This window comes from Petaurus breviceps, unplaced genomic scaffold (assembly GCF_028583685.1).
Source record: "Petaurus breviceps papuanus isolate PSGF00001 unplaced genomic scaffold, PetGlider_PUasm1.0 90434, whole genome shotgun sequence".
NCBI lineage: Eukaryota > Metazoa > Chordata > Mammalia > Diprotodontia > Petauridae > Petaurus > Petaurus breviceps.
In genome coordinates, this window is record NW_027187251.1 from 1,506,645 (window position 1) to 1,522,933 (window position 16,289).

The window sequence follows — 16,289 nt, forward strand, 5'->3', positions numbered from 1 at the left end:
AAAATGTATTGAAGATCCTTAAATTAATTTAAAAAATGTGAAAGTGTTTACTTTTGTTATGTAGTATAGCACATAAGCCTAGGACAACAGCATGCCCCCAGATATTTTCTCTTTGTGCACAGTTGTAGATAAATATGGTGTACTCTAGACAGAATATTGAAGTTGGTCAAATTTTGTTATCACTTTCCTTTCCCATTCACCCTTTGGTGGCTTCTTCTCACCTTTATGACAATCCACCCCATCCTTTTCTTTTCTCTAATCCTTTGCCATTCAAAACTAGAAATAATCTGGTATTTGTCCTTGTCAGGTTGAGGTGACCTATTTTTCTTTGTTAGAATTGAGTCTAAATTGTTTCAGTTGTAAATGTGAATGTGCATATTAAACTTGTTTCTGATTTTGGTATGAAAGATATTTCTCTGGTTAAAGGAACTTTAGGCATTAGCAAGTGGGTAGTGAGATATTAAGAGGTGTCAGGGAAAGCATTATCATATTTACATAACAGGTATAACTCTGGGTTAAGCAACTTTTTTTTCCTTTGGAGGGGGAAAGGTAGGGCATTTGGGGTTAAGTGACTTGCCCAAGGTCACATGGCTAGTTTTGTGTTAAGTGTCTGAGGCCGCATTTGAACTCAGGTCCTCCTGACTCCAGGGCCACTTCTCTATTTACTGAACCACCTAGCCACCCCTGGGTTAAGCAACTTTTGTTCACACTTATGAATGGATGATGATAATCCCCATATAGATCACCTTTGTCCTTGTGGAATAGGGGAAAGGATGAGATACTGGACCATCACCCTTGGCTTCTAAGAAGAGGATGAAGAGTAGAGGGCAGGCTGGGGTCATGGCAAACTTTAGAAATAGGGAAAGTTTCTTTGTCTATCCTACTTCTTTGATTTTTTGGTGTCTCTACTGCTAGTAACTCACTATTCTCATACTCTGCAATGACTAGCCAAAGCAGTATCCTACTCAGGCAGAAAGTTCCCCGTGTTCCAAGACTACCTGATTCTCTCCAGAAAAAAATCAAAATGCTCATTTCTTTAGTCCTCATTGTTGGGAAAGCAGTGTGATTGAATTGTTAGAAATTCAGGGTGTAGAGATTGTGACTCAGTTTTAGGTATTTAAGGTTTAGATAGCTTTCCTTAAGCAGCAAGACTAGTCTCATCACTTTACTCCTTTATATTCAGGATAGCATATTGCTGGATCATTACAATATACTCTGTTGAAAGTGTAGTTGGTTTTGGATCTTGCTTTTTTACAAAAGTGTTTTATCATTCCTTTTTGTTTTTACACTATAGTCATTTTGATTTTAAACACTTCTTTCACCTGTTGAATCCTTTGAAACAAAAACATTCAAGCAAAACTAAGCAATGCATCAGCAGTTCCCTTTCTTTACTAAAGAGCTATGTTTCATGATCAATTCTATAGCTCTCATTATAATTCATGAATGTAACTGTCTTTTAGTGGTCTTATTGTTTGCATTATTGTAGTCATTGTGTATTTTGGTCTATTGGTACTACTTTCTAAGCTCTATTTCCTTGGTACTGGGCACACATTGTTGTACACTAGAAACAGCCCTGCATTTGGAATCAGAAGACCTGGGTTCAAATCCCATCTATTAGTAGCTTTGTGACCTTGGGCAAGTCATTCAGTTCTCTGGACCTTTTACAGTTTCCTCATCTGTAAAACAAAAGCATTGAACTAAGTGACCTCCAATGTCTCTTTCCAGCTCTAAATCTATGATCCTGTGATCACCCTGATTCCACGCTTCTACAAGTGTTACCATGTTTTTTTTGAATTCCTTGTTTCTTATGACACACAATAGTATTCTATTACATTTACATATTACAATTTATCAAACTATTTCCCAGTTACAGGTACCCATTTTGTTTCTAATTTTTCACTATCACAGAGAATTTCTGTGACTATTTTGTTATGTAGGCCTTTCATTTTGTCATTAACCTCCTTGGTATATATGCCCTGTATTATGGGTTCTCTGAGTCAAAGAGTATGAACGGTTTAATGATTTTTCTCATATGATTCCAAAATTTTTTTCTAGAATTTATTGTTGGATTAATTCATAGGATCTTAGATAGATTAAGAGTTTTAAGGGACCTTGATGGTTAAATCCAAATTCATCTCCTCCCTCTCCTCTTATTTTAAAAATTAAATTTCTATTTTTTTAATTAATGAAAATCTACCTTCTCTCTTCTCCCACATTCCCCTTTCCCTTCCCTCTCCCGCAACTCATTGAGTGAGGAAAAAAACCCAAAACTTCATTTACAAACATGTAAATTATCCAGCAAAACAAATTCCCCCATTGACTGGTGCTTTCTCTCTCTCTCTCTCTCTCTCTCTCTCACACACACACACACACACACACACACACACACACATCTCAGTCCGTACTCTGAATCTATTACCTCTATAGTTAGCATAATGTTTGTTTCAACATGAATTTTCTGGAATCATGTTTGGTCATTGTGTTGATCACAGTTCGAAAGTCTTTCAAAGTTGTTTGTTTTTCATAATAATGTTATTGTATAATTTGTACTCCTAACTTCACACTGCATTAGTTTATACAAATTTTTACAAGTTTCTCTGAAACCATCACCTTCATCGTTTCTCATAGCAGAAGCATATTCTTTTACATTCATGTACCATGCTTCTTTATCTATTCCTCAACTGATATAACCCCTCATTTTATAAATAAGAAAACTTTTGTAAAGAGAGGTAAAGTTACTTGTCAAAGGTCACACAGACATTAATGGCAGAGCCTAGATTTGAACCCACATCCTTTGATTAAAAAAATCCCATGCCCTTTCCACTGAACCACACTGCCTTTGAAATTCATAGTAATACAAGAATATATTAGTATATATTTGTCTTCCCACCTATTATTTCCACTATATTTCATTGCCAGTTTGATGGTTCAGTGGTGAAACTTGAGAGTGGCTTTAGTTTGCAGTTTTCACATTGTGTTTTGGACCATGTTTTTATATGGTTGATCATTTGTAGTTCTTCCTCAAAACTTTTGATCCTCTGACCACTTATTTTTTTGTGAGTGGTCTTATTATATCAGTTCTCTGTATATCATGGTAATACTTGTAATGTTTTTCCATTGTGAATAATGGTAGCCTTTGGTTTTAGATATACTTTTTTATAATAAAAATGACCCTTCTTTGGCTATGCTTTGTAGATTAGTTTTTTGTCTTGTTTTTTGTTCTTAGCATAAGTGAGTGTTGTACTTTGTCAAAGATTTTTTCTGTATCTGTTAATATAGTTGTGTGGTTAGGAGTGTTTTTTCTTTAATGTGTCAATCATATTAATTGTATTCCTGGAGTTGAGCCATCCTGCATCCCTTACAAACAAATCCAGTTTGAGCATAGAGAATAATTATATATATATATATATATATATAGATAGATAGATAGATAGATAGATATAGATATAGATAGATATATATAGATAGATAATCTTTTTGCTAGAATTTTATTTAAAATTTTTGAATCTTCTTGGTAGGTTCTTTTTTAATCTTCAGATTGATTATATGCCTTGTTTTCAGACTTTAACAGAATTTTTTTATCCTTAAAAATTTTTGTTAATTTTTTTGAAGAATTAAAGCAGCACCTTACTTTAGATTCCTCAAAACTGTATTTTTTTATTTAGAGCTTTAACAATGTATAACATACTACACATAATACAAACCAAACCAAAGATAAGGATTTCTGTTGCTAGATATTGCCAAATATATCATTCTAAAGCAATGAATCTGTTCCCCAAAAATGATGTGGAAAATAAAACTGAAATAAATATGTGTTACTGTTGGGCTAATGGATTGTGGGCTCATTCCCTCAACTACATTTGAGAGTACTTGCAAAGAGCTTCCTGTTTCACACTGAATGTGAAAGTGTCAATTAGAAAGCTTCCTAGAGCTGGGGACTTAAAGCCTGGAGAAGGCAATCAAAGACTAAAAAGTTAGATGCCCTGCTCCAACAAGATCCAAGATTTAGCCAAGACTTGAGTGTGGGCAAGCACATTGGTTGCCTGGCAGAAGGAGTAGAAGAATGTCCAAAATCAATATCATTCTTCATGCCCTTAAAGGTTTAGGAACCAGTGTTACACCAAGTTAGAGTCTAACATAGAGTTTGTTTTTAAGAGGACAAAAAGGTAAAATCAAATATATATCCTAAAAACCCTTTCCATTGCACTAGACATGGATTTCAGTTCAGCTAGTCTAACAGTGAAAGATGTATAGGTCAAACACATGACATTCAAAGCATCTCTGACAACCTTAGAATCTTTTCCCTCCAGAATACCCCTATATCTCTGATTCATGGCAAGAGTGAGAACATAACAACAAAGTTTGGTCTTGAATATGTATATAGCCTTCCAGAAACACCAGGGCCAAGCTGGGAAAGATACTTCTTAAAATACAAATAAAATAAGTAAAATGGGTGGAGTCCCCACTCCAGGGCTTAAATGTCCCAACATTCCTATGCTTTACCTTCCTCTTCCCTGTTCCCACAGGAATCAGGCTCTTATTCAGATCAGTGTGTGATGTGCAGAAGTACCCTTCCTGGCTCCTCCTTTCCCACCTTCAACAGCAACAAACCCAACACAACATTCTCTTTTACTTTTAAGTAGAGAGTGAAGCCGTTGCAGGGAAAGGAGGCCTCTAGGGGACTGATGGGAATAACTTGGGGCTTCCCAAAGTGAGAGATGCTCCATGGCAGGGTGGAGGTGGGCAGTTCTTCCATGAGTTCTTCCAGTGTCCTGGTCATTGTTTTATAATAATAAAACTTTTTTAATGTCTTTCAATTCAGAGCCCATTTCCTTAAATTTGCTCATTAACTGAAGAAATTCTGTTTTCTTTTCCTCTGAACATTTCCAGAGCTTCTACCTAAATGAGATCAAAGCCCTTTTCATAGAACTGTCCACGTGCAAACAAATAGTCAAAAACCTGCTCTATATTTTCTTGCTTCTTATTCGTGGCTTTCAAGACACAGTCATGTAGCCCCCGTTGACCACCATCTTCATACACTGCTTCCTTACATACATACAATTCTTCTACACAATGGTGCTTACAGGTCCAATAAGTTGGTGTACTTGAACCCTGGAGAGAACTGGGGGTGTTGGGCATTTGCTATGGCCTGCCATTGTGAGGTGTGACCTTTAGCACTGTTTGGAGGTGATGATTTCTATGCAGAGACAAAATAGACAAGGTAGGCAGTTGGGATAAGAGGGCTAGTACTGGTGCATGCTTGCCACTGCCAAATGAATGCTGAAAGTTTTACCTCATTGTGTCCATTGAGTTCACTAATATTGTTCTGGGATCAGGCCTTTAAGGAATTCAAGAAAGTGTCATTGTGAAGGCAAGTGATGCTGTGAAAAGTACTTGCAAGCTTTGCTGTCTTCTGCTCCCTCTCATCTGAGTCAAGTTTGGGGAATGAAAGATATTTGATATTACTCACAGCAGTGACAGGAGAGAGGGACTCTTTGGAAGACAGTGACAGCTTTTCAAAGTTACTTACCTACTTGTGGTAAAGTGATAAAGCCATTGGGTTTGTGAAAGGACTTGAAATCCAGTTAAGCCCATTCCAGGGATTCAAGACTTCCTGGTCTTGCTGCACAAACCCAGAGCCTCCTTTGGTCCAGGTCGTGTCTAAGAACTGGGCCACAGTAGGCCCAGTTGTACCAACAAGAACGTTTCTTAATTATTCTTTCTCATTAGTAGTTTTTAATTCCATGTTATCAAATGGAACCTCTTCACATTCAAAGTCAGTGGGGTTGAAGTCTGCCTTTGAGATACACTGATGATCTTCTGTTTTATGGCATTGCTGTGGACACAGGTTGGGGTGAGGATATTGTGCTGTAAGGTGGCAAAGATGAGGTTAATGGAAAGTCACATTGTGGTCAGGCAGTGTGTCTTTGAGTAACCCAGTTTTCTCTTACCCTCTGGGCCACTTTTGGAATTCACTTTGGCTTCTGTTTCTTAAGCCTTTCACTCAGCTTCCCCTTGAGCTTTCTGGATTTTCATAATGCCTTCTGCCCAATTGATTGTGGGGTTTTTCCCCCCTAGGAAAACTCCTATTGTATTTCCCTGACAGCTCATGAACTATCAGGCTAGGTAAGTCTGATAGGCAGAGTTTTGAATTTGTGTCCTATCTTAAATGGGACATTATCAGGGTACCGAAAGTCCCTTGAAAATCTAAATCCAATTTCTTAAAAACCATGTAGAATTTGCTGTGTGACCCTGCACAAGTTACTTAACTGTTCTCTGCCTCAGTTTCTCAGCTTCTGCAAAAGGAGAGTGATAATCCAGGCACCACTACTGTGTCTAAAGCTTGAAAGGTATCGCTGTAGGCTGACCCGCCAGCCATTCTAGTTTGGTCCCCAAAGCACTTACAGCTGCCCCGAGGGACAGTGAGTGGTGCTGCCCCTCTAGCTCTGCCCTCCCCTTTTCTCTCTTGAAAATAAAAGAGTAAAATTAATCTGACATATGTCTAAGAATATTTTTAGCTGCATTATGATCTGTGACTCACTTTCCTCACTGGTAAAATAAGAGAGTTGGACTAAATGATCCCTAAAGTTTCTTCCAGTCCTTAATTCTATAATCCTATGCATGACTGTTAGGCATAAATATTAAGCAATTCATATATTTCATTAACGTGTACAGTGAATACTTGTTGAATCATTGCAAATAAGATGTCAGCCATTATTTTTGCAACTGAGTTAGAAATGGTATCAGGAGTGACATTTTTAATTTGCTATATATAACGTATACAATTCTTAATAAATATTTACTAATTTAAAGTACTTATAAAATGATATTATGCTAAATGGATATAAAATATATGTCTTAGAGTTGGAAGGGATAGCAGAAGTCAACAAGCTTGTAAGAATCCACTTTACAACATCACTAATTTAAAGTGGTCATCCAGCTATTATCTAACTGAAAAATAAGCAAGCTAAAAAAAGTATTTGCTAAACACCTATTTCTTGGACACTGTCTTAGGACTGGGGATTTAAAGACAAAAAATGAGTCACTTTTTCCTAGATTACATTATACTCTGAGACTAGAGCGCACAGTTAGCTAAGTAAAGAAAACATAAAATAAATACACAGTAGGTTGTTTTTTGGGGAGAGAAGCACTGACCGTTGGGACAAGCATTTCAGAAAGGCCTCTTACAGGGGGTTGCTCTTGTCTTGAACCTTGAAAGGAGCTAAGGATTCCAAGAGGCAGAAGTAAAGAGGGAGAGCGTTGCAGGCTTGGGGGACCTCCTGCCAAACAGGGAGCTTTAGTGATAGGAAGCAGTGAACAGTGCCAGTTTGGTTGGAATGTAGCATTCATGAGGTGGGGCTTGTGTAATCACCCTGGAAAGATAGGTTAAAAACAGTGTTGTAAAGGGTTTCAAATGCCAAACATTGAAGTTTTATCCTTGGGGAAATAGGGAACCATTGAAACTTCTGAAGCAGGGGGAATGATAAAATCAGAGCTGTGCTTTAGGAATGGAACATTAAGCTGGTAGCTGTGTGCAAGAGAGATTGGGGAGGGGAGAGGCTGCATTTAAGGAGATCTTATAGGAGGCTTGCAGTACATAAGGTATAGAGGTGCTAAGGGACCTAAACTAGAGTAGTGCCTATGTGAGGGTGGAGATAATTGGAAGGATACAGAGGATGTTTGGAAGTGTGACAGCTGACTGGAATGTGAGGTGAGTGAGAACGAGTCTAGGATGACACCAAGATTGCAAACCTGGGTGACTGGAAGAGTGGTATCCCCCCTAATAAAGCATTTAGAAGAAAGGATGAGTTCAGGGGGAAAGACAGTGAGTTCTGTTTTGTACATGTTGAGTTTGAGATTCTGTCTGGATGTACATGTGGGCATATATGCCCAGCAGGTACTTGATGATAATAGATTAAGTTTAGGAGAGGATGAAGATCAGCTATGTGAGTCATCTACATAGAGGTACTAGTTGAATCCATGGAAGCTGGCAAGATCATTAAGAATGTAGAGAGAAAGAAGAGAAGGGGGCCTCACAGAATTCATGGGCAATAAATGTTGAGACATATGTAATGATCCTCTAAAGAAAACTAAGAAACCGTTATAAGAAGAGTCAGGAGAGAATAATATCATAAAAATCCAGTTATGGGAAGGGTATTCAGTAAGAGGCACCAGGCAACTTGTTACGTATGTTATAGAGAAATCAAGTAGGATGATGACTGACAAAAGCCCAAGAGCTTTGGGAATGGCAGCATCTTCCCATTCCCGCACCTTCCCCAGCACATACCTTTAGCCCATTTGGGAGTGTCACTTTCCAGCCCAGCTCTTGCAACTGCCCTGGGAAGCAAAGCCTGTGGATTTGAGACCTGATGATTTCATCTGAAGGTGCTACAGCCCCATTCTATACAATTCTATGCACTCTAAGCAACTCCCATAGCTTTTTGAAGACTCCGAAAACAAAGTTCTCACAACCAAAAATCCTTGGCATTATCAGATGGTTTATTATCAGAAAAAGATAGGATTTTATTAGTTGAAATGACATTAAAGATGAGTAACCATGCTTTGCCTCTGTACCCTAAGATTCATGAGACATTTCCCTGTGACTTGCAGCTAATGCCTCTTATACAGGTGGTCTCTCTGTTAGGAAAGCTCCTTGAGAGCAGGAACTGACTTGCTTTTACTTTTTTATTTATAGTCCCAGTGCTTAGAACAGTATTTTGCACATAGTAAGTGCTTTAAAAATGTCTTTTCATTAATTTCTTCGGAAGGTCATTGAATTTAGCAAAAAAAGAGATTATGGTGACCTTGGAAAAAGCAGTTTCAGTCCATTGGCAGGGAAACTCCTCCAAGAACTTTTGCAGAGTGAAGTGAGAAAAATTAGGAGAACATTTCACAAAACAACAATGTTATAGAGAAGAACAGATTTGAAGGGCTATTTTAAAAAATTCACTTTATTAAATTTTCAGGTCCACATTCTTTTATTCCCAACCTCCCTTTTTGAGAAAATGAGAAAAACAAAGTCCATTACAAACATAGTCAAGCAAAACAAATTCATGCATTGGCTATCTCTCTCTCTCTCTCTCTCTCTCTGCACTCTGGTCCATCATCTCTATCAGGATGGGGGCTGCACATTTCACTGAGGCCTCTGGAATTACGGTTGGTTGTTGTGATGATCAGTCTAAGTCTTTCGGAACTGTTTGTCCTTACAATATTGTTGTTGTGGTATAATTGTTCTGGTTTTCAAAGATTTTAGAACTCTGATCAATGGAGCAGTAAGGCATGAGTTCAGAGGAATACCACCACAAATGAAAACGGTATCTATACCTTTGGACATAACCAAGGTTGGAGTTTGCTTTGCTGAATTATGGTTGGTTGTTGTGAGGGTTTTCTTTTTGTTTCATATAAATACATATACATATACATACATAAGTGTGTATAGATTTTTTTTTATTTTGTGTGTGTGTGTGTGTGTGTGTGTGTGTATGAGAGAGAGTGTGTGTGTTTATTTATTAAAAGAAAGAAAAACAGCCTATTTTCATCTTAGACCATTTGTCTGTTGGGGAATGGCAGTTGGTGGTACAGTGGAATGAGTGCTGAACCTGGAGACGGGAAACCTTGAGCTCAGACATCACTTCAGATTTTTACTGTCCGTGACCTGAGCTAACCATTCTAACTCCCTGATTCTTGCTTTCTTCATCTGTGAAATGAGAATGACAATAGCACTTATTTTCCACAGTTGTGAGGATCTAATGAGAAAATTTATTTAAAGCTCATTGGGAACCTTTAAAGCACTTTTATAAATTCTAGCTGGTTCTATTTATGAATTTTAATCAGTTCTACATATATCTTGTAAATGAGACATTGATCAGAAAAACTTGCTGCAATTTTTTTTACCCAGTTACCCTACCCATTTGACTTTAAAAAGGAAAAGCTTTTCCTTCTGATTTTAATTGCATTGGTTTTGTCTAAAAGTTTTAAATTTTATGTAATCAAAATTATCCATTTTCCTTTCTATAGGCCTCTCTATTCCCTTTTTGACCATGAACTCTTCTTTTAGCCATAGTTTTAAGAGGTATTTTCTCCCCACAGTCCTCTAATTTATCTCTTATGTCATATATAAATTTAAAGCTTATTAACATTTGATAAAATGTTAGTCAATTATCTTATTTCTATAAATTACTTTGTAGTTTTTCCAGCAGTTTTTGTAAAACAATGGATTCTTAACCTAGTGTTTGGAGTCTTTGGGTTGTTGAACACTAGATCACTACTCAATCAGTAAACTTTTATTAAACACTTATTATGTGCCATGCACTATGGATATGAAAAGAGGCAAAAGATAGTCCCTGCCCTCAAGGAGCTCACAGTCTAATGAAGGAGACAACAGACAAAACAATAGATAATAAACAAACTATATACAAGATAAATAGGAAATAATTAAAAGAGGGAAGGCACTAGAATTAAGAGGGGTTGGGAAAAATTTACTGTAGAAGATGGGATTTTAGTTGGGAAGCTAGGATGTAGAGATGGGAAGGGAGAACATTTCAGGCATAGGGGACAGCCAGAGAAAATTCCTGAAGCCAGGAGAGATGGAGTATCTTATTCATGGAATAACAAGGAGACCATTGTCACTGGATCAAAGAATATGTGTCAGGGTATAAGGTGTAAGAAGATGGCATGAGGAGCTAGATTATAAAGGTCTTTGAATATCAAACTGGATTTTGTATTTAATTCTGGAGGTAATAGGGAGCTACTGGAGTTTATTGAGTAGGGAGGGAACATGATCCAGACCTTTGCTTTAGGAAAATCACTTTAGTGGCTGAATGGATGGATTGCAGTGGGCAGAGACTTGAGACAGGCAGACCCACTGGCAGGCTACTGAAATAGTCCAGGCATTACGTGGTGAGGGCCTGCATTTGCTTTGTCATGTTATGTACTTAAATTGTTCCAATGATCCAGCTTCCTATTTTTATCCAATACTAAATAGTTTCGATGATTATTGCTTTGAAATATATCTCCATCTTACAAATGAGACTTATATTAGAGAAATTTGCTGCAAATATTCTTTCTCAATTTTTTGCTTCTCTTTTCATTTCTGCTGTATTACATTTTGTGCACAAACTTTTTAATTTCACATGACCTGGTGTTCCTGGTTTGTTTGTTTTCCTTTGGGAATTCGTTTATGGCTTGTTCATTTTCTTTTTCTAAGCTATTTAAATATTCAATATTCTGTCCTTCTGGACCATTTATATTTTTATGAAGATTCATCAATTTCATTTAGAGTGTCCGTTTTTTTGGCATATAGTTGGGTGAAATACCTCTTAATTTCTTTTATTTCTTCATTTGTTGTCAATTTACCTTATTGATTTTTGTATTTGTACTTTGATTTTCTCCTTTAAAAATCAAATTAGCCAATAGTTTATCTATGTTATTGTTTTTTAAACAGCTTCTAATATATATGTGTATGTATATGTATGTATACACACACATATATAAAATCAATTTTGTTAATCTCCATTGATTTTCAGGATTTCTATATTGGTGTTTAATTAAAGGTTTTTAATTTTTTGGTTTTCTTAAGTTTTTTATTTGCATGCCAAATTCATTGATTTGTTCTTTCTCTCTTTTATTGATAGGTTTTTAGAGATATAAATTTTCCCTTAAGTACTGCTTTGCCTGCATCCCACAGATTTTGTATATTATCTCATTGTTGTCATTATCTTTAATGAAATTATTGTTTCTATGATTTGTTCTTTGACCCACCCATTCTTTAGGATTAAGTGATTTAATTTCCAATTGATTTTTAAACTAGGCTTCAAAAGCCCTCTGTGGCATATAATTCTTAATACATTCATAAAAGTTACTTTTAAAATATCTGCTTTTCTGCATTTGTTTGTGAGATTTTTATGCCCTTATACATGGTTAGGTTTTGTGAAGGTGCTGTGCACAGTTGAGAATAGGTATACTCCTTTGTATTCCCATTCGGTATTTTCCAGGTGTCTACCATATCAAACTTTTCCAAATTCTATTCATCTCAACTTTTTTTTTATTGGTCAGTTGAAGTTCCCTACTATTATAGTTTACTCTCAGCTTCTCCTTATAACTGATTTAACTTTTTCATGAAGAATTTAGATGCTATACCATTAGATGTATATATGTTCAAATATTTATATTAATTTACTGTTTGTAGTACTTTTAGCAAAATTTGGTTTCCCTGGTTATGTCTTTTAATTAGGTCTGTTTTTGCTTTGTCTGAGATCACAATTACTACCCCTGTCTTTTTTTATTTCCACTGAAGCATAATAGATTCTGCTTTAGCCCCTAATTTTAATTCTGTGTGTGTTTTTCTGTTTCAGTTGTATTTCTTGTAAACAAGATATTGTTGGATTCTGATTTTTTAATCCATTCTATCATCCTTTTCCTTTCATGGGTGAGTTCATTTACTCTCACAGTTGAAATTGCAAACTGTATATTTCCCTTCATTCTATTCCCTTTGAAAAAAATTCCTCAGTTACATGTAAAAACAAATTTTAACATTCATTCAAAAAAATTTTGAAGTTCCAGATTTTCTTTCCCTCTCTCCCCCTCTACATCCCTGAGACAGTGATATAGGTTATGCATGTTCAATAATGCAAAACATATTACCATTGTTAGTTATGTTTTAAAAGAAGACACAGGCCCAAAGGAAAAAAAAACACCAAAAAATACAGAAAGTGAAAAATAGTACACTTCAGTCTGCATTCAGACTCCATCAGTTCTGTCTCTGGAAGCAGATAGTATTTTTCATCAAAAGTCCTTTGGAATTGTCTTGGATCGTTGTATTGTTGAGAATAGCTAAGTCATTCATTTATAGTTGATCATCTTATGGTATTGCTGTTACTTACACAATGGTCTCCTGGTTCTTCTCACTTTACTTTGGATCAGTTCATATAAGTCTTTCTAGGTTTTTCTGAAATCCACCTGCTCATCATTTCTCACAGCACAACAATATTCCCTTACAATTGTATACCACAACTTTTTCAGTTATTCCCCAGTTGATGGGCATCTCTTCAATTTCTTTGCCTCTACAAAAAGAGCTCCCATACATACTTTTGTACAAATAGTTCCTTTCCCCTTTTTTTTGATCTCTTTGGTATACAGACCTGTTAGTCATCCTATTCTCTTATTCTTTTTCATTTTTCCCTCCTTCCTCTTTAAGAGTTTGTTTTGCTTCTGACTAATCCCTCCTTTATTACTTTTTAACTTTGAACTTTATGTTAGTGCTGGGTTCTGTGAACTCCCAGGGTGGAGGGGGATGCTTGGTGTGAGGTTTGGCCTTTTCTGTCCTCCTCCTGCTTTCACAGCTAAGGCTGATAGCCTATAAGCCTCAGTGCACCGAAAGTGATGTGATCCAGGGCAAGGTCTGCTCCTTGACCTCCTGGTCTGAGCTTTTCAAGTTGATTACCTAGGTTTGGGTCTGTGGGCTTGTTCCTGCTTGGGAGTTTCAATAGACTGTTGCTGGACTCAGCCACTATTATTCCTCTGGGGAGTTCTACAGGTCGAGAGAGACTGAACTGCCAGCTTTTCTTTGGTCTGAGACATGTACCCTAGTTATCTCACTGCAAGCTTCTACCCTGGACTGGAGGCTAGAACTGAGTCCCTGTTCTGCTTCTGTGATCAAAGCTCCATATATGTGGTTTGCTTCTGGACCATGTTTCCTGCTCAGAACATGCATGTGACCCCTTTTTTTCCACTCTGTATCTATCACCTGGAATTAAGTAGTACATGACAGAGCTGCTCTGTGTCAGTGTGTTAGTTTAGGGACACCCTGGGATTGGTTCCTGCATTGTTACTTCCTGATCCAGTCTTGATCCTTCTTTTCTCCCTGCATGCTGCTCCTATGCACTTCACATTCCTGGTATTTGAAAGCTTCTTTCTAATTTCTTAAGCTTCCCTGGGGTGGAAAAATGATTCCTTCTGACTTTTTCTAGGACTTTGTGGAAGAGATGTGGTTAGGAGGTAGGCTGTGCTGTTTCCTCCATCCTCCTGATTATATCTCATATAATAGTCTTAAAAATTGTTACAAATTTCCCAAAGTATATTTTCCCCAAATGGTTGAGCAAAACTTCCTTAAAGAGTGGTTGCAACTAATGATACATATTGCTTTGTACTTTTATAGTTTATTATTTGTTAGCAAAAAGGAAGGCTATGAACTTTAATTTTAATAATTCACGTCAATGCTATTTCTCGTATTTGAGTTATGTTACTCTTTAGTGTTGTCTTCATTGTGCTTCTTGTTCTTCTGGCGCATTTTTCTTCACTGTCTCTCTCTGTTCTGTTTCACTTGGTAGTTTTATCAGCTTCCATTGATTCAACTCTGTGCTGATAAATTTTTAAATCCATTTATCCAGCCCTAACCTCTCTATAGACCTCCAGTCTCACATCTCCAACTGCCTATTGGACATGTCTAACTGGATGTCCTGTAGACATGTTAAACTCAATATGTCTAAAACAAAATTCATTTTAGTCTCCAAACCCCTTCCCATTCCCTCCAAACCTGCCTACTACTTTCCAGGACGTCATCATCCTCTTGGCTGCCCAGGCTCACAATCTAGTGTCATTGTCTACTCCTTTCTCTTAAGCCTCATATCCAGTATATATTGCTAAGGCCTGTCGATTTTTACTTTTGCAACATCTTTTACATATGATCCTTTTTCTCTTACACTGCCACCAGCTTGGTGTAGGTCCTTATCACCTCACACCTGGACCATTTTATTGGTTGGTCTCTGTCTCTACTCCCATTCATCCTCTACTGAGTTGGCAAAGTGATCTTCCAAAAGCACAAGTCTGACCTTGTAAACCTTCCCCCTCTCATCCCCCTCCCCACTCTGGCCCTTACACCTCCCCCAGACTCCAGTGACTTCATATCACTCCCAAGTGTAAATATAAAATATCTGTTTAACATTTAAAGCCATTCATAACCCTCTGTCTCTCCAGCTTTATATACCTTACATCCCCCCTCTTTAATTGATTGAATGATTTATTTAAAAATTTTTTTTAAATTGAATTTTGCTTTTTTTTTTAGTTTATATCATTCATTTCCATTTTGAGTTACAAATTTTCTCCCCGTCTTTCCCCTACCCAACACCCCAAAAATAGCGATCCCACTGTATATCCCCTTCCCCAATCTGCTCTCTCCTATATCCTCCCCCCATCCCCTTTCCAACTTTCCAGTAGGGCAAGATGGATCTCTATACCCCAGGGCCTGTATATCTTATTTCCCAGTTACATGTAAATATATATATAAAACATTTGATTTTAAAACTTTGAATTACAGATTCTTTCTCTTCCTCTCTTGTCACCCACCCTTACTGGGAAGATAGGCAATTCAGTATAGGTTGTATACATGTGGTTGATATATTGTGAAAGACTGACTATATTTCCTTCCATCCTATCCTGCCCCCCCCCCCTTGTTCTATTCTCTATTTTGACCCTGTCCCTTTTCAAAAGTGTGTGCTTCTAACTTCCCTCCCCCCCAACCTGCCCTCCCCTCCATCATCCCCTCTCATCCCCTTCCCCCCTAATCCCCTGTAGGGTGAGATACCCTGTTTAGTGTGTATGTCATTCCCTTCCTAAGCCAAATTCAATGAGAATAAGGTTGACCCATTCCCTTTTTCCTTCCTGTTCTTCCCCTCCATTGTAACAGTTTTCCCTTACCTCTTCTCTATCAGATAATTTGCCCCATTCTGTCTCTCCCCATCTCCTCTCATTATATTCCTCCCTCAGCTCTCAATTTCACCTTTTAAGTATCATCCCTTTCTATTCAATTGGTCCTGTGCCCTCTGTCTATGTATATCTGTACATATATATACAAACACTCACATATGTATTCATATGCCCATATAACCTCCTGTATAGACATATATATGTATATATATGCATTTATATTCCCATCAACTATTTTCATACTGAGAAAAGTTTCATAAGTTACAATTATCATTTTTCCATGTAGGAATTTAAATTGTTCAAATTTGATAAGTTCCTTATGATTTCTTTTCCCTGTTTACCTTCTCATGCTTCTCTTGCTTCTTGTATCTGAATGTCAGATTTTCTGTTCAGCTGTGGTTTTTTCATCAAGAATGCTTCAAAGTCCTCTATTGCACTGAATGACCATATTTTTCCCTGAAACATGATACTCAGTTTTGCTGGGTAGGTGATTCTTGGTTTTAATCCTAGCTCCTTTGACCTCTGGAATATCATATTCCAAGCCCTTCAATCCCTCAGTGTAGAAGCTGCCAGATCCTGTGTTATCC

The 16,289-nt window shown here is 37.2% G+C and overlaps 1 protein-coding gene and 1 pseudogene across 1 annotated transcript in view; one reads left to right on the forward strand and one right to left on the reverse strand.

Annotated features, from left to right (window-relative positions):
• The window catches only part of LPGAT1 (lysophosphatidylglycerol acyltransferase 1), a 93,603-nt gene that overhangs the window by 16,598 nt on the left and 60,716 nt on the right, over window positions 1-16,289 (forward strand). The gene's annotated exons all lie outside the window — the stretch shown is intronic.
• On the reverse strand, window positions 4,542-7,244 carry LOC138177558 (ubiquitin-associated protein 1 pseudogene; annotated as a pseudogene).